Below are 27,701 nucleotides of genomic sequence, written 5' to 3'. Positions count from 1 at the left end.
AATTCCAGAAGACGCATAAAACAGCAAACCAGAAATTCAGGAAGAGCAATTGCAAGCATGGTAGCCAGAACCCCAAACCATGACGCATTCTCTGGAGTTGTTCTCTCCAGGAGCATCTTGAAGCATAGCGATGAACAGCCAAGCTATGTGAAGCAAGGCAAAAGCTAAGCCTCTGTTTGAGGGTTCATATTTGTCTTCTCTCAAATTACGTACTGGGATGTTTATCAACTGGCAATGACTATGTCCCACATGAAGCAGTTCCTCTTCTCTCAAACAAACATCACATGCCTCCTCACAAATCTGTTTCCAGTGGACAAGCATCACACACCCTCACAAAAGTCTGTTGCACATCCTACACTTGGTATCAAAACAAAAATATGTTTGCATACACTACACAAATGCTTGGTAGGAAGCATCTTAACAGTCCAAAAGAGTGTAAAGGGTAAAGTTTGTTATAGGGATACATGTAAGGTTTGCAAGCATGAGGTAGATATTGAACATGAACCTATTTGCTATGTACTTTTCAAAAATCCCCTGACATCATACTGTGGAAGGCATGAGATCACCTCCTTCATTATTTCCTGGCTATACTTTTGTCTACATCCAACAAGAATATTTCTATTTATAAAGAGTGAGTTCAGCTGTTTCATTCCATGGCGTTATGGTGATCTGCCACCACTATGAATGGTTTGATGACTATCCAGACTAAGAAGTTTATTGATAGCTGACTACAGCATGAAAAATAAATGGTCATCATGTTCCTTCACCCTGGAAAGACAGCACTACCTAGGAGAGAGATTCACGAAAACTTAGCCAAAATGTATGAGACTGCACAGCTATAATATTTGTGTTTGATTTCAGAACCCTTTTGGTGATGGTAAGACAATTGGTTTGTGCATAATCTGTGATTTCTAGGAGTATGCATAGAAAATATAAGCAGAGACTCAAAAGTCATGCTCTGTATGAGGAGAAAAACAATTCAAGAAAACAGCAAAAATAACACAAGAATAAAATGAAGGTCAAGGGACTACAAAGACCAATGTTAGTGCCATCAAAAAACCCCACAGAGTTGAGTGTGTAAGTATGTAGAGGCCAGAGGTTGACATATTCCTTGATCATCCTCCACTTTATTTATTTAGGCAAGAATTCTCATGAGAGTTGTTGGGTATAGCCAGTCTATCTAGTCTGCTTGCTCCAGGGATTCCTTGCCTCTTCCTCCCAAGTACCACAATTACAGGTGGGAATCCATGCTCTTCTAGCATTTTTATGGATGCTGGAGAGCCAAACACATGATACTAAAGCTTGTATGAAAAGTGTTTTTGTTGTGTTCCTCTGTGGAATAAAAACTTTGACAGGATAAATTGTAATCAACACCTTCTGAGTCATTCCACCCTCACATGAAGTCCCTTTCCCTTCTTGAAAACTCTAAGACAGATTTTTAAAATAAAAAATTAAAATTAAAAAAACTAATACAGCATCTAGTGGTAAGCTAGAGACTGGATGACAGCAGTAGTAAAGATTCTGCAATGACTTGACCTTCCATGCTGTCACAGTTATCTGAGGAGAGACCAATAGGCTATAAACTTTTCAGAGAATAGCAACATGGGTCAGCATTTAAGAGTGCTGACTGCTTCTGCAAAGGACCAAATTTGGTTCTTAGCATGCTCTTGGTAACTCACAAGCAGCCATAACTCCACTTTCAAAGGATCTGGCACACTTTTTTGACCTCTGTATATCTACTTAAACATATAGGTCTGATCTCTCTCTCTCTCTCTCTCTCTCTCTCTCTCTCTCTCTCTCTCTCATATTTTTTCTCTCAATATTTTAACAAAAATAAATAAATTTCAAAAAGTCATTTTGGCATTGTGGCAATTTCCATACATTAAATTTTGGAATGTGATATAGGAATTAGTAACTTGCTCATCTTCCAGAGCACAGCTGCCATGGGCTGTCAGCCCAGATTTATAAGTGGGGGGCCAAATGTAGCAGCAAGGTTACCTGGTGTTTGCATTATGATTTGCATATTTTCATTCAATAAATGTCTGTTCCTGTGAGTTCTACACATTACTAAAACATTTTATTCCATCCTTTCAAGGAAGTCATCTGTTGCCCCATGTCTGCACTAAGTTTCTACAGCTTTCAACATTAGCCTTTCTCAATGGATCAAGACTGGCCTATAAAGAGGAAAGTGTGAAATTTTTCATCAATGTGGCTTTCTAGTTTTTATATAAATCACTTCATGGAGTGATGTTTATGTTTTTGAAAATGTATTCTTTTTATTCCATGTGTACTGTTGTTTTTGCTGCACATTGTCCATGTACTACATCCATGCCTGTTGCCTTCAAAGGCCAGAAGAAGGCTTTGGATTCCCTTGAACTGATGTTACAAATGTTTGTGAACCAACATGTGGGTGCTGGAACTCACACCCATATACTGTGGAAGAGGAGCCAGTGGTCTTAACCACTGAGCAAACTCTACATCCCCAGTTAATATTTAAACACAGACAGATTTCCAGGTATCTCAAAGTTTAGGCTTTTACTAACTTCTTGGCCTTGCAAAAAACTCACTTAACCTTGTGAATCTCAGAACACAATGCCTAGGATAAACCCTAATACATAATGGATGCTTAATCAGCTATGGCATGCAATGTATCTCCTAAATGATTAGCCAGAGGAAAACATGTAGGAAGTGTCTTACAACTTGTGAAAGGCAAACTTACCTAAGTAAACACTTATAATAATTAAAGCAATTATAGCTGCTTGTAAGTATACAGTTATGGGTTGAATACTAGCAGAAGACAGGAAAAAATCCAAAAGTAAATAAAAATGAACTTCATCATGTGGAGCATTCTCTGCTATCAATGATGCCCCATGAGGCACACTTAGTGCTGCATATGTAAAAGAAAAGGTCAATGTGACCAGATATTTGCTACCAGTTGCTTCATAACAATCTCCAGATCAAAGAGCTACCAATCTTTACAAACCAGGATCCCATAGTCAGTATTAGATATTTTTCCTATGTCTTCTTTAATATTTTCTTAGTTTATTTCATACTTTGATTTTTGCATGCCTGAGCCCAAGCATATACTTCTTTTCAAGCAAATTGACATATTACATCCCCTAGGAACCAAGGCCTTCTCTGAAATGTATGGATCTTCTCTGCCTAGAAGAGAAAAGTCTTCCTGTCTTAATCGGGTCAAGGCCCCTCCTTGTTAGGCCCAGAGGTTGCTCAGCAGTAGCTGGTATGCAGAAGGATTCCTGCTCTGCAACTGTCTGTTACCATGGAGACATGTTAATTAGTGAATGATGAGAAAGAAGCCAGAGGAGCGAGCCAGGGGTCTATGAAATCAGGAGAACCAAAGGGGAATGAGTGGGAAAGTGTGGATGGAGAGAAATGAGAAGATTTTGTGGGACAAAAACAGGTTAGATGTCCTCGAGTGATAGGATCACAGTGAAGAAGGAGAAAACGATTATGAAAAGGAAGGAATACCAGTGACAGAGTCTGATGGGGGGACAGAGGCTGTAGCTTGAGAAACAAAGTGGGAAACTCCATTGCACTGAGGATACATTCCCAGGCTCACTGGATGTTACAAATAGGTATTGAAAGGTACTAGAGACCCGTGTTTCTTTTTACAAAGAGAAGAAATGTGACACTCAGGACCATCAAAAGAGATTTAAATTTCTACAGATGTCTCTCTGCTATAAGTTGGGTCCACATTTGCCAGCCTATCACAAGGTTCTGGTGGAGTGTCTATGTGTGATAGCCCTGCCTAATTCTCTGAGACAAATGTGTCCTTGGATTTCTGTATCCAGACCTCTAAGGAGCACGATGTAGGGGGGAAGAGGACACAAGTGGCAAGTTCAAGTGTAAAGTGGTCATGAGCCAATTATGTGCCTAAGGCATTTTGGAATCTTGACTGGGTGATAAAAAGAAATCAGTCTTCTAAAGAGATAATCATACTATACTGTGTTATGTATTATATTACATTACATTAATAATATAAGTGTTTTCCAACTTGTTTGGACATCATATATTATGTGCTAATACTATATTATATTTGAGATTTTCATTTCTTAATAATATAAATTTTAGTATGAAAATGCTGATATACTGATAAATAGAATGAAGGGCACATTATTCTGACCAGAATGTTTCTGGATAAGAAGAGAGTCGGTCTAGCGTGTTAATTAGTAGAGAAATCTGGAGGTAAGTAAGTTGCATAGTCTACGTTCTCCTCTGCGCATGCTAGTAAGTGAATCCACAGCGTTCCACATGCTGGACACCCAACCCCTGTGCCTGTTATTATTATACATGGATGTTGTTGAAGATTAACAAAGTCCTCTGAACTGACAAATGCTGCTTCAGTATTGGGCTCACTATTAGTCTAGAACCAATTCCAAATTCTCGTACCTGGAAAGCCAGCTTTGGGGTGGGGTCATCAGGACAGAACCCACCTGATCAGTTAACAAGGAAGAAAGACCATGGTCCCCTTCCCACCCAGTTCTCTATTGCTTTGCTTTCTCCAAGACTTTTTATTATGCACAGTCGTTGCGGCTGCAGCACTGCGACCACAATACCTGACAAAACAACTTAAGGAGGAAAGATGTCTTTGGGCGGCCTCATGGTTTCACTCCTTCGTGATTGGGAAGGTGTGGCTGAGCAGAGCAGCTCCTGGCGGTGGAGACTTCACACTATGGAGAGCCAGGAGAACCACAGCATCAGAGGCTGGGTGTAACTTTCAAAGTCCCGCCCCCAGTGATTACCTCACTGGCTCCGCCCCCTCCTTCTCCTGGAGCTTCTACTGCCTTTCAAAGGAGCGCTCCCATCACTTTGCCCAGATTCACTTAGATGAGCCAACAAAAAGGCCTGGAGAATATGATCCAAGGAAGGAGAGCAGATTGGGTGGTGACGTTTTAGTCATGGATTCTAAGCATTGTACATGCAGCTTGGGAATGCTAAGGACCAAGGATCACTAGGTAGGTCTGGGTAGCTGAAAGGAAGGGAGACAAAAAAAAAAAAAAAAAAAGATATAAAAAGTCACATACAAATTCACTTGTTTTGACTCAAGACAATTATAAGGAAAATAAAAGTAAATCACCTTGCTCCAAGCCATTACATAGAAAAATATGGCATGGCCCTTTGAATTACTGTATTACTGTACTTTTTATATTATACCACTTCCTATTACCAAATAGATGACAATAATCTAATTTTTAAGGGGTGTGTGTGTGTGTGTGTGTGTGTGTGTGTGTGTGTGTGTGGATTTTGGGGTTAAGGGGTTGCTACATTTTTTTCCTTTCATTGAAAATGGATTTATTTTCTCCTAATACAATTTCCCCTCCCTCTATTCCTCCAATTTTCTCCATACCTCCCTTTAGAAAACAAGTAGGCTTCTAAGGGATAATAACTATAACATATTATTATATTATAATTATAAAAATTAGCTTAAAAAAGAGAACCAATCATAGTTGAACAAGACCAACAAACAGAAGCAAAAGAGCCCCCTCCCAAAAGGCACAAGATTCATAGACCCACTCACTCACACATTCAAAAACCCCATAAAAACACTCCACGGAAAACCATGATACTATGCAGAAGACTGATGCAGGCCCTGTGTTGCTTCAGTCTCTGTGGATTCGTATGAGCATTGCTCGTGTCGATTTAGAGGCTCCTGCTTTCTCAGTGCCCTCCATCCCCTCTGGCTCTAACACTCTTTCTGCCTCCTCTTCCACAGGGTTCCCTGAGCCCTGAAGGGAGAGCGTTGATGGAGGCAGCCCTTTTAGGGCTGAGTGTTCAAAGGCCTCTCTCTCTCTCAGCAGCCAATCTGGCTGTGAGTCTCTGTAGTCCCTTCCCACTTAACTTCATGCTCTTTTTCTCCTTCAGTCTTTCAGGAAAAGAAATCACAAAAATATAAAAATCAAACAGACATAAAAACAAGACAAAACATGATAAAAAATGATATATAAAAGTCCAAAAAATATTCCATGGAGTATGTTTTCTGTTGGCCAACTACTCCTGGGTGTGGGGCCTGTCCTGGAGTGTGATTGATAATACCAAGTGACACGCTATTTAGAACAAACTGACTCATCCCTTTGAGACAGCATCAATTGTAAAGAAGTTCTTGATTATGGGGTTGGAATCCGTATCTATTTTTTCCTCTCAGTGCTAGGACCCTGTCTGACTAGAAGCTCTGGAGTTCTCTTTCCACAGACTTAGTTTCTAATCTACATCTGTTTCCACTATTTGGTCACAAATGCACTCCTCCATATAAGAAGACCTAAGAGGTCAGATTAAACCCTTCTACATCAACATAAAACCTAATACATGACACCGTTAGTGTCACACAGTATTGCCATCTTCATATGCATTAGGAAGCATATTTCATATTTGTGAGTTGAGGTTATCATTTAATGAAGGTCGTTTAGTTTTCTATAGTTATTACTTTTTACATTTAGCAAATTTTCAGAGATATGCATTTTCCAGATAAACTGAGCAAATATCATGTCTTAACATCAATTAGTCTTAATATTTTAAATTTACATTATATTTGAATATGCCACACAGGCAGGTATCTGTAACTTAAAACATAATTTGCTTAGAGATAGTAATTTGGGAAGTGTCCAGTAATATAAAGAGGTGACAAGCTAGTAAGTCAAACACTGGCACCAAGTTAGCTTGTCTTCAAAAACCTGTCTGTCTCCCTCTCCTTTCCTAGGAGTCTGTTTGCCTACTGCACCTATTCCTCAATGCTGCTGTCTTAGGCATTGGGTCCATCTCCCCACTGCCAGGGGCACTAAGAAGTATCTGCAAGTTGTCTAGCTTCCCGCTCTTTCCCCCTCTTTGGTTTGAGACTAGGTTTGAAGAGCAGAAAGACTGTACCGAAAAATAATGAGCAAAACGAAGAAAAATTTGCCAACCCACCAAGACCTATGACACTGAAAGACATTATCTCATGTCTGAGTGACCTATTGAGAGAAAGGAAGATGAATCAATAAGGAAGAGTCCAAAGGGCAAAGGTACAAACTGGAAAGTAAATGTGTGTGTGTTTTTACTGTGTTCTCTCCAAGGATATGCAAATCAGAAACGATCAGTGGTTCTTAATGGGTAATAACCTAATAGCACTGTCCCTTAAACAAAACAATTCAAAATTCAGACAAAAAAAAAAAAACCCCCACAACATTTCTCCATATTAACCAGATCTTTATGGGACTGTTCTGCCCTGTGTGGAGGTCTATAGGAGACTACAGAATGGTGCAGACCCAGAGCCATGACGCAATGATAGCAGAAATCCTAGCAAGGGAGGCATGCAAAGGCTTCCCACATGGCTGTCCATGTATATGGGAGAACAGAACTGACGCCATGTTTTAGTGAAAGGTGTAGGATTTGCACATAAGGAGACATTTTCGGGCTTTGGTTATTATTGACTAATTGATTCCAACAATTAGATGTCCTACAAATTAGATATTTTCACACTTCTAAGAAAGAAACAGGAAAGAAGTTTCTTTTAAATTTCTTTAACTATTGTTGATCATTATTATTTGAGAGGCAATACTGATTTACAAGCTATTGAAACGGTTGTGGGGATAAGAGCAATGTTTGAGATAGCCGAGAAAATGGCATAGTTTTGTTTCAAGGGCTTTTCAATGGAATAGTAGCACAATTTGAAAGGATACCATAAGGAATATTAAAATGAGCCTCTTAAGGTCCATGTGTGCTTTATTTGTATGAGTGTTTGCTTGCGCCTTTGTATGTGTTCAGTACCTGCAGAGGCCAGCACAGGGCACCATATGCCCTGGCCCTGGAGTTGTGGTTTGTGAGCAGCCATGAGGTGCTGGGAACCAAACCCAAGCCCTTGGTAAAAGCAGCAAGGACTCAGAACTGCTAAGAGTCATGTCTCCAGGCCCCTAAACTAAATTTTTAATTTTCCTAAGCCCAACAAGTAAAGTTTGTCTTAAAACAAGAAAATTATCTAAATAAAGTCAGCCAAAACCGTACTATTCTGGCCTCAGTCTTGTTGAGTCTCTAATAGACACAACAGTGGAAAACTAAGCGATGAGATGTGGTTAAACTGGTATGTCATGACAGAGTCTGTCCTTTAAATTTTAAAATTATTTTTCTTTTAACATTGTCAAGGGAAAAAGCCTTAATGAATAACCTTTCATTCCATCGTAATGATAAACCTTGCTCTTTGAAGAACCCTGCTTGCAAATTGATACTAAGACAATGAGTTTACAAAACAGGCTTGTTAAAAGACAGACATTTAAAAACAAATAAAAAATGCCTCCCCCGCCCCCATCAGGGGTCTGCTCAAACTATTGCGCTATTCAAGGACAATACAAGTAGTAAACATCAAACCCCTACTCTGATCTAGCCAATGGACAGGACATTCTCCAGAGTTACGTGGAGAACACAGTCTGACTTAGACATGAACTCTAGTGCCCCATATTTGACCATCTCCTCTTGATTTGGAGGCCAGAAAGAAATAATAAGCAGGCTACCAAGATGAGACTTGATAGGCTGTGACCATATAGTGGGGGAGGAGGCCCCTTCAGTCATAGACCTAGGGGAGGGGAGTAGGGTAAAAGTGGGAGGGAGGGAGGAATGGGAGGATATAAGTGATGGGATAAAAATTGAGTTGTAATCTGAATAAATTAATAAAATTTAAAAAATGCCTCCCAACTCAATGGTTACAAGACATACTCCTGAATTTTTTAATGGAAAAAAACTTTTCCATTCACCAAAAAAAACAATTCACCAAACATTGTTTATGGGAAGATTTTTTTTAATTACATAAGAAAAGATGCTCACCCACTATGGTTAATAGAGATTTACATAAAAACAATAAGGAGAGAGGAAGGGAAAACTGCAGTTGAGATATAATATATGAGAGAAAAAAATAAATAATAAAATTAAAAATGACATAATGGTGGTCCACACAGCATCACCTAACTTTTCTAAGACTCAGACTTACAGAGTCCACATGAGAGTGAGGAAACAGAGAACTCAAGATAGACAGCACTGACATCATTGCCAGGCATAACCAGGCCAGCAATTTCGACAATTTAGTTAAGAGACAGATAACGCATAGCAACTTAGCAAATCATTAAAACTTCATCAAATCAATTGTTTGAAGATGTCTTGATGAGCAAGTAATGCTAAATCTACTTCATATAAGAGGACAAGATGCTTTTATATATGCAAACAAACCACTTTTGCCATTTAAACATCCTCACTGAGCTGGCAGACTTAAGTACACAGCAAAGACACATACTTTGTCACATGTAGTTAGCCAATGCTTTATTGTACATGCACAGATGAACAGACACATAAGTACATATAATTGAAAGGAAAAAAGATATGTTTAAATGTGCTATTAATCATGCGCTTGGTCTATGAATCACATTGCTAGGTATTTTATTCAAAAGACATAAAAAGATGTCTCCACTAAAAGACCTGTAGACAAATTTTAATAGCAGCATTATTCATAATTCAAAGAATTTGAAAACAATCAAAATTCCCAGGAACCATCAAATGGATAATCAGCTTAGAATAAAATTGAAAAATAGAATATTACTTAGGAAATAAGGAGGGTACAAACTAATAATACATACGACAGTATGGATGAGTATTAAAAAATAACATGCAAAAGTAGAAGTTGGACTCGTGCCATTCACTGTACATGGTATTATAGGAAAATTATATTATAAAGACATAGAATGGTTAATAACAGAGAGGAAGGGAAGACTGCACAGAAGTATGAAAGACGTTTGGAAATACAGTGCACCAAAATTGAGATTTAAGCTATATGCCTGTACAATGTTTTTATAGCTTCAAAAGTTATAAATAGGAATTCAAATAATGTTTACTTTTTGTAAATTATACTTTAGGTATTTATCTGACCATAGATCACTCTTTTAGAGAGGCTCTATATATCTGAACAAGTGGACAACTTTGTGCCTGCACACACACAGGCCCAAGAGTCCACACACAGACACACACATAGGCACATACACATACAGGCACACATGCCCAGGCACACACACACACATGCACAGAGGCACATATACATATACACAGACACACACAGAGGCAAGGATACACACACATAGGCATACGCGCGCGCACAGGCACACACGCACTAAAGCAGCTAAGCAGCTGGCCTTTCAGTGGTGGTGGGAATTCAGAGGACTCGATCATGTGCAATGGCTGCATTCCATATCACTAGCTGACTCTAATCAGGGCATTTTGACAAACAGCACATCCACAATCACCATGAGTCAGCATGGTGCATCAATAAACAAGTTTTTCACATCCAGTTTCGTTTGGCTTTTTGTTTATTTTTCCTCTCTAAGTGCAAAACTGTCCAGTTGGCAGCCCATCCACTCCTGATTCCCCTAACACCCTCAGATCTCCTTCATAGGATCTTATGCTTAACCAGCATCGTTTTCCACAGGGCAGTAATGAAAATGTGTGCACCAGCTTTCAGTGCACACTGCATGGCCCCCCCTTCCACTTAAATGGTTCCTACCCACAAAAGCAATACCCTGACATCACCACAGCAGGCCCACAGTGGTGTTGGTTATGTGGGGAAAAAAACTCACCAGGAAGATTCATTTCTACCTCACTTTAGACCTTTTGTTGTAATTCCTTATATAAAAATCCCGTTTTCCCCTTGACCATTAATACTGATAATTATATCTGTATTTCTTAAGAATATTATGAGTTGCCATTTCTGCATAGTAGCAGATTGAATTTATTCACCTTACGGATATATTATTATCACAGATAATAACTGCAGCATGATAATTATCATTAATTATTCATTTGGATTAAGAGGCAAATAGGCTTGTATTCAAGGGTCTTCCAGAGCACTGTTCATTGTCCCTGAGCCCTGTGTGCCAGTGTGACTAATTCATACTCTTTTCTGAGACACTGTTGACATCTGACGGGTCCCATATGTATTTATTTGAAAATATAATAAAAGGAATGAGGATTCCATCCCAGGATGGAGTCACTAAAACAGACATATGGCTTCTTCGCTGCCCTTTAAGTGAGAGTATGTGACTGTCTGTTAGAGCCAGGCTGTTGTAAGCACTGCATTGGTAGATGCATACATATCCCTTTCTCTGCATCCTTGACTCAGACTATTTAAACGTATATAAGCCTGTACATTTACATAATAGCCTCTTTGTAAAATAATAATAATAATTTAAGTGATACAGCTTATCTCTTGTTGAACCAGGGCCTTCGGTACAGGTTGCTTGTATTTCCATTTTTAAAATGACTTAAGTTTAACATGCAAAGTTTAGAAATATGTGATAAAATCAAGATGAAACAGGAGCAAGGAAAATAATAAGGCAGATAGCTTAGAAAACTAGTCCTGGTGCAGGTTTAGTTAACATACACTCATATGGATATAAATGCACTGGTAGCATCTCTTTTGTTCTTAACTGTTTAATCTGTAATTTATATTCACACTTCTAGGTAGATACAAAAAGGCAATAGGAACTGTGGGGCACTATGCCTGCTACTGAGATAGGATGGACATCAGTAAGAACTGGCAGACTATCTGCATATTGACATGCCTGCAAGGTTCTCTCCCCTTCTGGCAGAATAAGAGGAAGGATGCTGCAATGTTGGCTGTTATACTTTAAGCAATTTTATGCTTATGTTTGTCAATATAGACTGGGTCATCACCTGTTAGTATTTTGCTGTGTTTGTGGATGGCAGCTCACAAAATTCCCACTTATACTCAGGTAAACGAGTGAGTAGAAGATTAAGTCATATTGAACTAGGAGCACATAGTGCTGGGGCTGAGCCAGGAACCCACATCTTCTGACTCTTAGCTCCTCTCTCTATGGCTCCCTGAGGACAACTGTACATAGTCTAACGTAGATACTGAAGGGAAAAGGGAATCGGATTTTGAAAACTTGATTCCAGATGCACAGAATTTCAGAAGAAAAGGGCACCTAGGGATGGTGGCAGTGGGGCTCTGCTAGTGTCATTCTATGCAGTTTCCTAAAAAGAAGACTGGCACAATTAGCACACTGTACCATCTTAGCAGAGTTTTCAATGCTCAGTGCCGGTTTGTGGACAGCAGACACAATGCACAGCATAGCTCCAGAACTTATATCTTGGATAACTGGAGTTCCATGGCCCTGGTCTGCACCATGCTCCACCTGGTCACTCTTCCTACCCTCTCATTTTACCCACTAATAATCCTAGTGTGGTCACTTAAGCCTGATCAGGGATAGAAATCTATGGATAGATACACTCATGAATAGTGCACCCCATCCTTATTTGTCAGTAGGAAAAAAAAACATTTTAATCTATCATGCTTATAATAATAATTAGTCATTAACATATATTTAGCATATGCATTACCGTACACTGAGCAAATTACATGCATCATCTGTAGAGGAAAAGGATGACTAAATAGCTCCCTCTGATCAAGGGTTTTTTTTTTTTAAGAAGACGTTTCAGTCTACAAGAAATAAGATTGTTTAGCAATTAGCAAAGGAAAATAATAAGTTTAGGGCATTTATTAAGAAAGATGGAGATGTAGTTCAGTGGTAGAGCCATTTCCCAGCTGCACAGGGCCCTGAGCTCTGTCCCCCAAGTGATCAAGCTGGAAAATCCTAAGTTCAAGGGGAGCCAGGGTTTCACAGCAAGACCTTGTCTCAAAAAGACTACCAGCTAGGGTCAGTGCTTGCCAGCCTGCATGCAGCCTTAGATTCTATCTCTAGCACTGGAACGTTAACTAATTCTTGGGAATTTTGGGTCTTCGCTTTGCTCCACAAGCATTCGTTCAATGTAAAATCCTAAGGTCCCAGGCTCTAGCCAAGGAAGCAGAGCTGAACCGCTGAGTAGCACAAAGGGTCCTGTGCGTGGACTGTCTGTCTCGTCAAGGAAGATAGATGATGCACAGGCAGTTCCCAGAAGTGAAACTGTCATACAGGAAAACAGATGCAGACAGGGCAGTAAGAAAGGCACGTGTAACCTTAGTCAAATTCTTAGGATGGGAGGGGCGGAGAAGACACTGTGAACAGCTGTAAAGGAAGGCCAGGAGTAGAGGGGTGGAGACTGGAGGGTATCCCAAGCCAGCCAGAAAGTGCAAAGATACTCATATGAATGTATGTTTTGGCAGAAAAAAAAGGGGGGAATCAGAACTCATACAGCACCTTGCACTGGATGAAAATGTTCTTGCTGACTATATTTAATTCGTTGTCAGCCTCTTTAATTTTCCTCTGAACAGTTTTTTCCCCTCTCTTGCTCTGAATAACATTCTTTTCTGGCTGCATCTCTTTGATCAGATTGTTTTTATGTATTTCTTTTTTGGCCATGTTATGTTGACAATTCTGTCAACCCCTTGGAGTCAGATTCTAAATATGGAATTCCCTCCTAATGGTGATGATCACTTGAATATAAAATAACTTGGAATCATAAAAAACAACCAGCCATGAATTACACTTGCTTTGTAACTGGATTACAGAATGCATCCCTGGGCTGGAGATAGAAGCCAAATGACATAGACTGTTTGTCTTGATGTTCTCTGCTTTTCTGAAAGAAAAACTGACTTTAAATCAATCATATCTATTTAAGAAGTAGCTAAGAGCTAGGGTTTCTTGAAATCTCGTGCTATGCACGAGGGTTTCCGCTAAGCACTTCACTTGTCATTTCTGACCCACATGATGACCCTCTACAGTGGGGATCAGTACTCTGCATCCACACAAGGAAGTACAGCCTCCCTCCCCTTACTCCACGGTGTGTACTCTTAATTGCCACCTCACAGCTACAACTGGAAAACAGCAAAAGCTTTCAACAGTACATGGCACAGTCGCATTGTGAGGAGTTAAGAAAAGAGATAGATATTTTCAGTTCAGGAGAAATAGAGACTGCGTAGTACCTTGAACTAAGGTTGACAGTAACTATGGGAATAATTGATCAGCATCCAGAGGATGCTGGTGAGATGTCCTTCCAAACTCAGGTGCTGAGAGGTGAAATTGCCTACTCAAATAAGCCATGGAATACTTGTATTGCCATGGCTTATGTAATTTTCCTGCGTCAGAGGAAATTTGGCCTCTACTTCTCTTTGTCTCATGTCTCTCCAAGGTAAAAACACCATCCTAGAAAGAGATAGGTACTAATAAATACACACAAAATTTGCATTTGCAACATGTCACTGTGACCATTGAAAGCTACTGCCATTGTAGTGATTTTCATTAACCTCTTTGGGGAGGAACCTCATTTGTGCAATTGTTTAGATGTCTAAAGAGTTTGTTAGGGATGGTAAATTCTGTAGGGGGCTCTATTCTGTGCCGTTAATGTTCTGTAAGAGGAAAACGAGCTTGCTACCAAAAGTACCACTGAAGCAGGATAGGCTGTGGTTGGAGAGTAGAGTCTGTCTCGGGAGTTACAAATTATGAAACATTTTTAAAAAGCACATTTTTAAAGATAAAACCAACTAAACTAACATCCCCAGGCCTCTGAAATGCCTGTCCATCCTAAAGTAAACATTAGTCCCAAGCCTCTGCTGTAACAGAAGTGATAAAGATGCTTCAATAGAGCTGGGTGCTTTGATACACTTCTATAATCCCAGAAGTTGGGTAGCTAAGGCAGGGGAGCTGCCACAAGTTCAAGGCCAATGTGGAATTCATAGTAAGTTTCATGCTAGTCTTGGCTACAAAGTGCACTTCCGCCAACAAACAAAAACAAGGTGCTTTGATATGTTGCACAGTTTCATGTTTGCATGATTTTCAAACTTGATTAAAATCATCAGTAACTATAAATCAACTTCCTAACCTAAACAGCTGCACAGAGGATTGAGTGCATGCACATTCATTCCTTTTGGAAAGATAGAGTAATTATTTACATAAATGTCTTCTGTTTTCTTCATGTGAGAAAAAAAGGCAGCATGTATGCGAGTAAGTCAAATAGAGTGTGAGGGGAGAAATGGATGCAGTGTAATAATGATAAGAAGCCATAATAGCTGCGTGGAGGTAGATAGCAAATTGTCACTCATTACTCCAGTGGGGTGAAAGCGAGCAATTAGCAACAGCATACACCAAGTGGGAGGACAGTCTGTGAGACAACAGTAAACATAGTCTATGCACAATGAGACAGAAAGGACGGGCAAGCAGAAGTTAACAGTGGGGCAGGAGCAGCAGCCACGGGAAGAAGTGCTTTTCCATGCAGTGAAAACATAAAATGGATCTTTCCAGCCCTCCTCCTCACTCCCAGGATTGTCAGAGGCAACAGCCATATTCAGAAAGTCAATAACAATGAGCGAGCGTCACGACGTGGAAAAGCTTGCTCCGGGTGAGCAAAACCACTCACTGGGCAAGGAAAATGCTTTTCAAAAAGGGAGCTATAAAATAGAAAATGGTGATTCAGCCCTGGGAAAAAATCAAAGAACAGATAATTATGTTATTGTGAGGAAGGACCTAAGGGATGTGAATCACTTTGCTCAGCCACATTCATATGCACAGGAAGTGATTAAGGTGAATAATTTTTAGAATAAAGACCATGATTGGAAGATGGCTAAGATATTGACTGGTTTTCAGTACTTACCTGAATCAAAGCACACTAGACCAATTTAGATGCCTTCCCTTCAATGATCTTTAGAGAATTTAGTCATTTCTCTCAGTTATCTACTAATCGTACAGAGAAGCTCTTTGCACATATGTATATAGAAGGTGTGTATAAAAGAGAGTCTGCAAATATCAACACTTGTCAGTTCATCTTAGGTAATTTCAGAAATTTTTATCTGTATACATAGTTCATACCCACCATCCTATTTGCTCTACATACCCCATACTTTAGAGACTGATATTTCAAGTCTCATCTATGGGAAATGAAGGCCTAAGGCTTTGTTTTGCTCTAGAAAGCAGTAGGACTCAGACAAAGTTAGGGACTTTCCTTTGATCAGCTACTTTTTGATTTAAGTCACTTGGTCTTAACAATAGCCCTGTAAGGGGAGGTGGGTGAGGATGAGGATGAGTGCTGAGAATGGAGATAAGGAAGAGGCTGGTAACTGGTGACCAGTGGGGGATGGTAGTGGTGGAGTTGTGATGGTGGTGATGGAGTTGTAGTGGTGGTGGTGGAGTTGTAATGATGTTGGAGGAGTTGTAGTGGTGGTGGTGGAGTTGTAATGATGTTGGAGGAGTTGTAATGGTGGTGGTGGGGTTGTAATTGTGTTGGTAAAGTTGTAATGGTGGTGATGGAGTTGTAATGGTGGTGGTGGAGTTGTAATGGTGGTGGTGGAGTTGTAATGGTGGTGGTGGGGTTGTAATGGTGGTGGTGGGGTTGTAGTGGTGGTGGTGGAGTTGTAATGGTGGTGGTGGGGTTGTAATGGTGGTGGTGGGGTTGTAATGTGGTGGTGGGGTTGTAATGGTGGTGGTGGGGTTGTAATGGTGGTGGTGGGGTTGTAGTGGTGGTGGTGGGGTTGTAGTGGTGGTGGTGGGGTTGTAATGGTGGTGGGGGGGTTGTAATGGTGGTGGTGGGGTTGTAATGGTGGTGGTGGGGTTGTAATGGTGGTGGTGGGGTTGTAGTGGTGGTGGTGGGGTTGTAGTGGTGGTAGTGTGGTTGTAATGGTGGGGGGGGTTGTAATGGTGGTGGTGGGGTTGTAGTGGTGGTGGTGGGGTTGTAGTGGTGGTGGGGTTGTAATGGTGGTGGTGGGGTTGTAGTGGTGGTGGTGGGGTTGTAATGGTGGTGGTGGGGTTGTAATGGTGGTGGTGGTTGCAATAGTGGTTATGTGTTTTATGGATCAGAGAAAATGAGAGGTTAAGTGACCGGCTCCATCATTTAGCAAAGCTACATAGCAAGGCAACTGGAAAGTCCATCCTTTTAGTGTCTCTACTGATATCTTGGATTCTCCCTTCCCCTATCTTAGTACTATTTTACACCTCAGCTCTTGTGTTAGTTTGCTATTGCCATTGGATAAATGTGCATGGAGTTGGGTGTCGAAAACAGTTTCCCTAGGTCATGAGTCTGGAGCCACATAGCTGGGCCCTTGGATCAATGTCTCAGTGCATTGACCTAGGAGATAACTGGTTATGTTCCTGTTCTAAAACTCACATGATTGGAGGAAGTTAGTGCCCCATGATCATAGATGCTGTGGTTTCTGCTTTCTCACTAGCTGTCAGTCAGGGGTCTCTTTTGTTTTTGGGGGCCACTACAGTGACCTCATGTGGTCCCTTTACAACTCCTCTAAAAATATGGCTGCTCACTGCATTGAAGTCAGAAGGCAAACTTCTCTGTTTTGCTGGCTTTTCAAGAGCTCACCTGATTGGGTCAGGCCCACTCAAGACAATCTCCCATTTATTTAAACTAAGCTGATGGAAATTCTTAATTTTATGTGCCAGTAGATCCCTACAGTTTTCCCATATAATTTAATATAATCACAGAAGTGATATCATATTGTCTTCACTATATTTTACAGGTAGAAGCAAGTTATGGGTCCTACTCATACTTAAGAAGAGAGGACTATTAGACATCTTTAGACATTAATGGTTATCTTAGAACACTGCATAATACACCGGTGTTAGCATTACAGGCTCTAGGATTGTTTCCTAGCCCCTTGCAACTGAGCTACTCCCTGCCCCCAGATACTTTCCTGTAACTTACCCATCATACAGTTTATCCCTCAATGTGGCAATGGCTTATCCCCCACAACAGATTCATCCCTTCCAGTCAGCAGTGTTCTATCATCCATCGCACCATCTCCAACATCTCCTGAAAGCCCTGACACTTCCTCATCATGTGATACATGTCAGCAATTGGTATTCAAATGACCTTTCTTCAGAAATAGTAGTGCTTGTCAGTAAATAAGGTTTAGAAGTTATATTATCTTCTTGGATTTTTACCCTGTCTCATATTCAGGCACATATGATTAAATCAAACATCTATATTATATTGTCAAATGCTACACTTCACATCTCCATGGATGGTGGATTTCTGGTTCATTATTTTCTCACTGTTTTCTGACAGAGATTCATTCATGCTAATGTCAACCAATCATGGAGATTTAGCTATACAGCCCAGCTGCTTTTGTTAAAAAAGCAGAACTTTAAGGTAACTACTTTATAATTACATACATGAGTAAAAAGGGATATATATGTATGTATGTATGTATGTATGTATGTATTTCACTCTAATAGGAGGTATTGTACCCACATAACTCAATTATTATATTATAATACAAAGTTTACTCCCAATACCTTTAAAATGCTATTGCAGGATGTTTAGGATAAATAAGTTATACAAGTTAATTGTTAGCTGATCAATTCATGGTCATGTCAATCACTAGTCTACTTTTATCACAAGAATATACATCTTAGGTGCAGCAGATAGATATGATTCTATAGAAAGATAAGGTAAGATAAGGTAGATAAGTTCTTCAAAACCTCAGAGACATGCAGAATATGGCATTTAAAATATTTTTATTATTTTATAGATTCACTGACAATGAAACAGGTTAACTCCTGTCAACACCCAGCCTACCTCAAAAATTATAATAAGCATCACATAACTTCTTTATGGAGATGACTTCAAATGTAGCAAACAAGCCACTGGGCAAAATGTCTTCGTTTCTACCACAGACAGAATTCTGCCTAAAAAAGGGCAAGCTTGGATGCAGGCAGAGTCTATGGCCAAACTCTGCCAAGACAGGGTAAGAAAGTCCTCAATAGTTCCTGCCTCAAAAATATGTCTGTAAGATATCTTGGGACAGAAGGATGAAGAAGATGCTCCAACATAATGGAAAGTTTGGGGTGACTATCCAGGTAGAAAATTGTCTCTGTCATCTTTTCATTTGGAAAGCTACTAACCAGCACTCCCAGCATACTCAGGTAATCAAGTTTATTCTTTCTCAAATCTCTGATGGAGTTGAGGACCAGGTAGCTTATATTTACAATTAAGCTTAGTTGTTTAGGGGTTAAGATGTTTTTAGGTCTAGATAGATGTTTTAAGTTGATAATGACAAGATGTGATGGAGATTGATTTACATTCCTAATTTTAGATGCAACAAGATAGGAAAGATGTTTTCTTCAAGGCTGTCAAATACAAATAGCCAAAAACATTAAGAATGTAACATTTATATAATTCCTGATTGTGTCATGATTATTCTTGCTATAGGTTGTTTATTGTATATATGTGTAATAATATAAATAGATATGTAAAAAAACAAAATTAAATTTAAGAAAAGGAAAAAAAGGAATTTACCTAATTGGAGACTGAAAGATGGTCTGAAAATTCAGGGTTAAAATGGAAAACAAAAACAAAAAACAACCCAGGGGAAGACTATAACCACATGTTTTTAAATAAATAAAAACAAGAAAGTCTATGAGGAAAACTAAACAGAACATTTTGTAAGAAAGCAGAAGACCAAATTGAGGCCATAGAAAATAGATCTATTGGGAGAAAAATGGTTTAATGTCTCCGAACAAGCAAGTCAACAAACAAATGGAAACTAAATTGACATGTATGGTTCACTGAAAATTTTACAATGCAGCAGGACGTGGTGGCTCACTCCTTTAGTCTTAACACTCAAGGAGGCAGAGGCAAGTGGATCTCTGTGAGTTCAAGTCCAGCCTGGTCTACAAATTGAATCCAGGACAGCCAAGGTTACACAAATCCTGTCTTGAAAAGTCAGAAGAAAAGACGGAAAGAAAGAAAGAAAGAAAGAAAGAAAGAAAGAGGGAAAGAAAACTTCACATTGGTAATTTTTGCATGTTTGGGCAACTTAAATTCATATAACTTTCTAAAAATATATCTAGAATATTTTTTAATTTTTCACAAGAAGGGACATGGATTTTTTTTCTTCAGGTCACAGCTGAAAGCTAGAATCATGTTATTTTTGCACTGGCTTTTTAGTTCATTGTGTGAGGCAGAGTACGTAAGCCAGGTTGTCCTTGAACTTGCAGCAATTCTCCTGTCCCCACACCTTGAGTACTGGGATCCCAGGCTGGCACCACCATGTCTGGCTCTGCTTCAACCTTTTTCATATAAAGACCTGAAATGCAGACAGTTAAGAACCCTTTGCTCATCTTCTTAAAATGATCTACATAAGCTGATCACTGAGATGATTACAGAATGTCCTGTCCCCATAATTATTAAAAACTGGAAAAGGCATACTTAGAACTTAGGAGCTGTTCAAACAATTGGCTACAGGAGTCTTTTTATTTTCCCTAGGGCAATTCCATAGCTGGGTTTATTGCCACATTAAACAAAGGCTTATCTTTGGGTGTCATGAATTCAGGATTCTCTCTTAGTAGAAAACCTGCTTTCAAGATTCTCAGAACAAAAGCTTGTGAATTAAGCATGAAAATAAATGTGCTTGTGAATGCTCTGAGTAGCTCAGAATAAGGAGGGAAGCAGAAGAGAGAGAGAGAGAGAGAGAGAGAGAGAGAGAGAGAGAGAGAGAGAGAGACAGAGACAGAGACAGAGACAGAGACAGAGACAGAGACAGAGACACAGAGGTAGAGAGAAACAGAGAAACAGACAGGGGGGGGGAAGCAGCATTTGATATTTTAAGAATGCAAGCAATAAAACGGATGCAAGGAAATAACAGAGGTTATCCTTATTTTAGGGTGAGTTTGAAGACTGACTCAGGTCTGCTCCATGCCCAGCAGTCTGCAGTCCGTGCACAAAGACCAAAGAAAAGGGGGATGTGTGAAGGCCAACAAAGCTCTTGTGGGCTGAGGAGGACTCAGCAGTGTAATGATACCTCCAATCTATATTTGTCAGGCTCTTACAGTAAGCTGTGCTTTCTGCCGTCTATTAATAGTTGGTATTTCTGTAAATCTGCATCTCAGCAAGGAGAGCCAATGTCCCTAATGGTGACCTGAGGGTTGCAAGAGCTTCCTGCGCCCTCAAGAGAGGCCCCATGCCCTTTGCACTGTAAGCTCCAGTTTGTCTAGACAGCCTTGCCAGTTGTGCAATGAGTGTAGGGGGAAAGCCCACGTCCGTCCTTCAGATCTGTTCTAGCAGCTTGGAAGCCATTCCCTCAGATGCTAGCACAGCATTAGTACCAGTGTAGGGACCTTTGTGAGTACTATCAACTTAATAAATGCTACCAAAGATTTTCTCACGAAGCTTTCTTTCTTCTATCACCAGGGCAAAGTGCTTTTTTGTGTGAAGTTTCTTGCAGATTCCCACAAATGCTCATGAACTACTGCCCTCTAGCTACCCTACACTAATTATTCTTTGTTCATAAGCTTCTTACGACTGTTCCCACCAGCTTCACTCCTTTCCCTTGTGGCTAGCTTTCACACTTGGTACATTTTCCTTGTCACAATGTCTTCTCTGGGTTGCTATGGAGAGACCTTCACTGATCTTACAACATAGACAAATGTACTTTATTCTAGATTGCTGAAGTCATTGTTTCTCCAACATGCAGAGATTTATCTCTGTTCTTCCTTCCTTGCTAAATGTCATCTGAAATTGAGTCCATCCGTAGGCATTCTTTTTAATAAGATAAGGTCTTTTTAACTGTTTGATAATTTCAGAGAATTTATTTTGATCACATACACCTCTACTCCAACCTCAACTCCACCTCCCCCGACTCACCCCCTCCTCCCTACTCCCACACTTTCTGTCCTCCTTTTCTTTTATAGAGAACTGGACTGGGTTCTCTCGATCTCGGATGCTTGCTATCCCTTTCCTCAGTGTTCTCTCAGCCTTGGGTTTAGAGGTTTTATTAAGAATGTTCTAACTAGAGCTAAGCACTTTGACCAGTTCTGGATTGCTGTGAGGGTCTCCAGCTGCTACAGAAAGAAGCTTCTTTGATGAAGAACAAGAACCAGACGTTTCTGTAGACACGAGGCTGAGTATCTAGAATGCACTTAGAAACTGAGCTGCTTTATGAAAATGTGGCAGTAGTATATGCTCCTACAGCTTCCGTGGCTTGACCAGCCAAGGGGAGTTGGTTAAGTTTGGTAGATACTTGGCAGACATTAGTTTGGATCTCCAAGGCCAAGTTCAAATTTAAATTCCTCCCAAGAAGGGAGGTTTGGTTTGGTTTGGTTTTTAAAGACAAGGTTTCTCTGTGTAGCCTTGGCTGTCCTGGAACTCACTCTGTAGACCAGGCTGTCCTCAAACTCACAAAGATCCACCTGTCTCTGCCTCCAAAGTGCTGGGAATAAGGTTGTGTGTCACTACCACCACTCGAGTACTCCACATTTTCAAAACTGTCCAGTTGATTTGGTTAGTGCATCATCATTCTCACAAGATTCTTAAGTGCCATGCACAATGCAAACTGCTTTTAGCCAGGTAGAAGTGGTGCACGCCTTTAATCCCAGCACTTGGGAGGCAAGGGCAGGAGGATCGCTGTGAGTTCGAGATCAACCTAGCCTATAGAAAGAGTTCCAGGACATCTAGAGCTACAGAGAGAAACTGTGCCTAAAACAAACAAACCTCTGCTTTTATATATAACCTGGATGACCCAGCTAAGCTTGGTAGCTTATAAACAATAGAACCTTGAAAGCACCTTCTATGGAGCTTAACTCTATAAACAAGTGCTTGAGACAAAAACTCTGGCTCCTAATGTTTGTTAAACATCTGAAGTATAATATCCAGTTGGAGTACCTAGGTATGTTCTTAAACAGTATAAATGGAACACAGTTTTAAAAATCTTCTATAAAGTCCTACTTCATCTATCTAGAATATACCACTCTGGAAGTTGGAGAGCAATTAAAAGTCCCCACAGAGAGAAAGATGTGGACCCAAAGAGGCATGTGAAGGCAGACAGCAAGCAGGCAACACTAGCTCTGAAAGATGTCAGAAGCCCAAAATGGCCCTTTGCTATGTCTGAACTTCTACGCTTAAAAGTTCATCCCTTTGGATCACGAGATCTCATAGGTAATTGTTGTTAAAACCTAAACACACACCACTCCGTGGGTAAGAATGCCTGCTAAGCAAACCTGAGTATCTGAGTTTTATCCCAACACTGACTTAGAAAGTCAGGCATGGTTGCACAGTACCTGTAACCCCAGCTCTGTGTAGGGAGAGAGAGAAGAAGTGCTGCATCTTGCCAGCTAGCTACAGTTCCAGGGAAAGACCCTGTCTCAGCAAAATAAGAGGAAGAATGATAGAACAGGATCCTCTGGCCTCTAGAAATGTGTCCACACCACTGCATATAACACAGCAACAGGGAGGGGGGAGGGAGTGAGGGAAGAAAGGAGGAAGGGTGCAGTGCAGAGGAGAGAGAGAGAGAGAGAGAGAGAGAGAGAGAGAGAGAGAGAGAGAGAGAGAGAGAGAGAGAGAACTACAAATCAGCTATTTTTATCATAGAAATAGCAACCTTTCTGAAAACCTATATACAATAACTGTGTCTGTCTGAAAATATAGAATTCTTATGGCTTTTGTCACAAGAGATACTGCTCACTTCAGAGTCCTTTGAAATACCTCTGAGAATCCCTAAGAGGGGCTTTCATCTGTATACTAGTAAGCCTTAGAATACAGGTGCTACGCATTTTGGTCACCCCGTAGTGGCTACGGATAGCAGAAAGCTCAACAGTGCTGGGGCAGGGAATGGATGTGGAGGTATGGTGGTTTGCCAGGGTGCCCTGTGTCCAAAGGTTCCAGGCAGTGCCTTCGCCTCGGCTGCCAATGACACCAATGCTGAGCTCGCGAGCACATTTCCTAGGAAGCCATCTTTCCTCCCAGCCAAAGCTTCCTCAGGTAATGTTTCTCATGTCTTAAGCCTTTGCCTCAGCATTTTACAACTTTGCTCATTGTTTCATTCCTACTTCTGTGTCCCAGGACTCTGTGTGAAATAATTTGAGGCAATTTGTGTGGACAAATTTAGTGAACACCACACGGGAGCCCATTCCACCCGTCCCCTGACACTTGCCCTTTCCATCTGGGACACAGCTTGTGCCCTCTAGAGTCAAACTGGCTTTCTGATGATTTTTAGTGGTGCATTAAAGTACACCATTAATTTTTAACCTTTTCTAAAAAGCAACTAAAACTACAAAAAAAAAAATCAAATACTTGAAATCCTTCTCTTTTTGCTTCCAGCGCCGCTTTTGGAAAGTTTACCCACTCTGAATTCTCTGTATGTGACTGGCCATTTTTTGTTTTTTGTTTTTTGTTTTTTGTTTTTTGTCTTTTGTTTTCTTTCTGGAGGAAATGCTGATGAGATTTGCTTTCCATCCTATAGGACTCAGATAGACCCAAGCTGGCCATGAAGGGTGTTGGAGAAGAGAGACATTTTTAAACTGGAATGTCTCCAAAAAGTATTTCCTCAGATGCTTTCTAGGGAAACTTTTAGAAAACTAGCTACACCAGTCAAGGTAGTAATCAACAAGATAAGAAAGATGAGAATCAGGACCAGGCACCATAACTCAGAAACACAAGAAGCCCTGAGGCAAGGATGTGTTCACAGGAGTCCAACCAGCCAGGCAAGGGAGGCTGTGGGATTGCTGGCTTGCTAAGGAAGCATAGAGTAGTGAGAAGAGATTTAGACAAGCGGGACTGAGCCTGTGAGACGCAAATGAGAACTAAGGGAACAAGTAAATAGCGTTGTCAGAAATAAAAAATTTGAATATAGAGGAAAAATTAGGGTAATCAGCTTGCATTCCATACCTCACCCCTGAATGACATGACATCAGGATGATATCCATGCTGAATGTCAATCTAACCAAAGTTAAAGTAATGGGTTCTTGAAGACCATGCACAGAAAGTCAGAATGTATGTGTGCTATAGATGAGGAAATTCTAGAAGCCTCCAGAAGATGATCAATTCAAAGTGCCTACATCTGGAAGAATCAGAAGCACTAGCATAAGAATGATGCTGATAGATATCAATGCTATATCAATTGGTAATTTCCAACAGAATTTGATTTAAATGGGAGAGGGATTTTCTCCAGAGAAAGGGAAGTGTAAGTGATTTGGAAAAATGACTAGTGGAGCCAATTACCAGCAAAACTTAGAAACATGGAATACTCCTTAAAGTCTTTGCACAGATGCATTTAGTAAAAACATACATTCATAACCGTTTGAGAGGCTATATGTGGTATCTTGGTACTGCCCATCCCACTGCCCTCGTGCAGCGTACTCAGTAATCATTTTTATTCTATTCTGGTCTAAATGGTGAATTCATTCATTGCCCGCCAACCCTGCCAATCCCTTCTCCAACAAATCATAAGTGAATAAGAGGGGCAGAGATCAGGACAATGATCTCTACAAGAAATCTAATTCTTACTATGTACCAGATCTGATGCAAAGCTAAAGCAGATGATGTTCTCTCATGGATGCCACAGGTCATTTGTTCTAACAGCACTCATACGAGGTCAGACACCTTTGTTGCCACTACACAGATGGAAAACTGGTGCTTGGCGAAATCAAATCAGTTGCTTTCAAGCACAACTTACTGTTTATCGAGTAGCTGTTTACGGATCGTCACTCTTCTACCTGCCCAACTAAAATTCCAGCCTTCTCACACTACAAAGTGTATTTTCTTCTCCCTTGATTAGTTTGTCTCCCACAAAAATAGTCCCAAAACTAAAACAGATCTCAAGACAGACTCTTTAAAAGAATATGTTTCTATGGAGAATGGAAGCCTTTAAAAAATATGTAATTCTGACTGTGCCAGTGAAGATAATTTAAATGAGAAGGAAATGAGCTTGAAGGTCAACGTGCCCAAAATAGATACAAAATTACCTCCCTCATGAATTCAGACTTTTTAATATACTGCATGATCAAGAAAGAGATTGAAATAAGAAAAAGTAGGAAAAAAAGAGGCAAAATCTGTGAGATTGAAATCACAGTTTCCCAGTGAAAACAAGATAGTTTCATAAATGTCAAGGTTGTCAAGACAGGCCATAATAAATACAAAAGAAAGGCCTGTGTTTATTTCTAAAAAAAAGTCTGTGATATTAACAAATATAAAAAAGGAGCCATGTATTTTTTCCTTTTTCTTCATTAAGGAATTAATTATAAACTAAAACTGTAGAATAAATATTGCTGAGTTGACTGAAAGTCAAGTCACGAAAGGAACTGATGAGTAAACATTTAAGACATGTACATGAACTGTGAACATTTGTTTCTGAACTCCAACAGCCGTGTGCAAGGATTTAGAAGTGTCCTGTGCTGCTAGTCAGGGGTCTACAAACTAAGAGACCCACTAAAAAACAAAGAGCAAGTATCAATATGTGATGAAAGGCTTTGGAACTGAATACTGGTGAGGTTGGGAAGGTTCTCAACCGACATTGTCAAGCTATATTGAATGGTAGGAGGAGCCCAGCTTTTATGAAGTACAGCCTTGTGAACACGATCAAACCACAGTGACCACCTTCTCATAGTGTGCCACAACTGTTCCCCGTATTTCTTCACTCCACACATGTACTCTTTAAGCAGAATGCATTTCCAAATTACATGCTAAACCGGCCATCCTATCCCGACCGGCACAGCCTGACAGGAGCCCATGCTTGGCCCATTGAGGTTTTGTCACTGCTGGTCTTGCATTTCTAATGCATTCGTCATTCATCAAATTATCCTTTAAACAATGCAAGCTTAGACCTCAGTGCACCCTAAAGAAGACACCTCAGTGCCTTTCTGGTCTTTTCTTACTTCACTAAAATAAGGAGCTGCTTGACTAGATTGACTAGATGCTCTTCTTTTTTTTTTTTTCAAAGTTTCATTGTGGTCTTAGTCTCCTTTTATACACCCAGCTCCACTGCTGTGGACCTTTTGTCAGTACGAGCTTCGCAACTCTCTTTCTTACTTCAGAGTCTTGGATATGCCGTCTGCCTGGATACTCTGCCCAGTTCTCCTCATCTTCTTGGCTTCCTCTTCTATTCTCTCATTAGGACCGCCATCCTTGGCTCTTGGACCTTTCTGTCTCATCACCGATTCCTTAAGGACACCAATCTCGGTTATAACTTGGCTTTGCTCCTCACAAAAGTCAGCTGCATGAGAGCAATGGTCTTGTCTGTTTTGATCTTCTTTCAGTTCTCGGAACTTAATGTAAAGTGATAGTTGAAAGAGGCTCAGACAATACCTCTGGGGGGGAAAAAAGGAATAACTGAATGCTGGATGTTTTTTATTTTAAAATGTAAAGTAACAATAGGGATAAGTTTTCCATGTAAACGTGGCAGCAGAATCAGAGTGAACAGAAGGGAAGACCAACAGATTGATATGGATGCTCTAAGGATATTTGCTACTCTATACTTTTGACAGTAACTTTCTCAAAGAGTAGAAACAATGATATTCAAGTAACCATGTGGAATGTGACCTGGACATGCAGCTGGAGCTCTGAAGGATAGAGAAACTTGACTGATCTCTGGTGGCTGCAGAGACAAGAGAGTGGAAGCTAAAGAGAGGTTAGTAGAACTCTGGTATGGTTCAGTAAGTTATTTAACTCCACACAAAAGGGAAGTGCTGACTCACCAGTGCTTTATGAAATGTGATCCTGATGCTTAGGGAAGCTAATACCAAGTCACTTGCTGCTCAGCCTTATAAACAAATTCCTGACTACAATAAAGATGAGGTCCTGCATTCCAGTTTTACTTTTCAAGGCAGGAGGATGCAGATGTGGGGTGGGAATGACTACCAAGGTAACCTATGATTCCATTGACCTCATATGACACAGAAACTCACTTCTGGAGCCATCTCTTGGGAAATACAGCATCATCCTGTGAGGGTTATCAGAAATGAAACAATATAGACTCCAGAATTTTAACATTATGACACATGATAGAT

General features: G+C 40.2%; 1 protein-coding gene across 1 annotated transcript in view; it reads left to right on the top strand.

Moving 5' to 3' along the window:
• The first annotated feature begins 18,842 nt into the window (after window positions 1-18,842).
• Window positions 18,843-27,701, top strand: part of LOC311589441 (uncharacterized protein) — a 76,671-nt gene continuing 67,812 nt past the window's right edge. Inside the window, exon 1 of the mRNA XM_084767865.1 lies at window positions 18,843-18,848. The gene's annotated coding sequence lies outside the window, so the exon portion shown is untranslated. The remainder of the gene's footprint in view (window positions 18,849-27,701) is intronic.

This window comes from Acomys minous (assembly GCF_964271855.1).
Source record: "Acomys minous genome assembly, chromosome: 18".
NCBI classification, from domain to species: domain Eukaryota; kingdom Metazoa; phylum Chordata; class Mammalia; order Rodentia; family Muridae; genus Acomys; species Acomys minous.
This window is presented reverse-complemented; position numbering and strand designations above follow the sequence as displayed.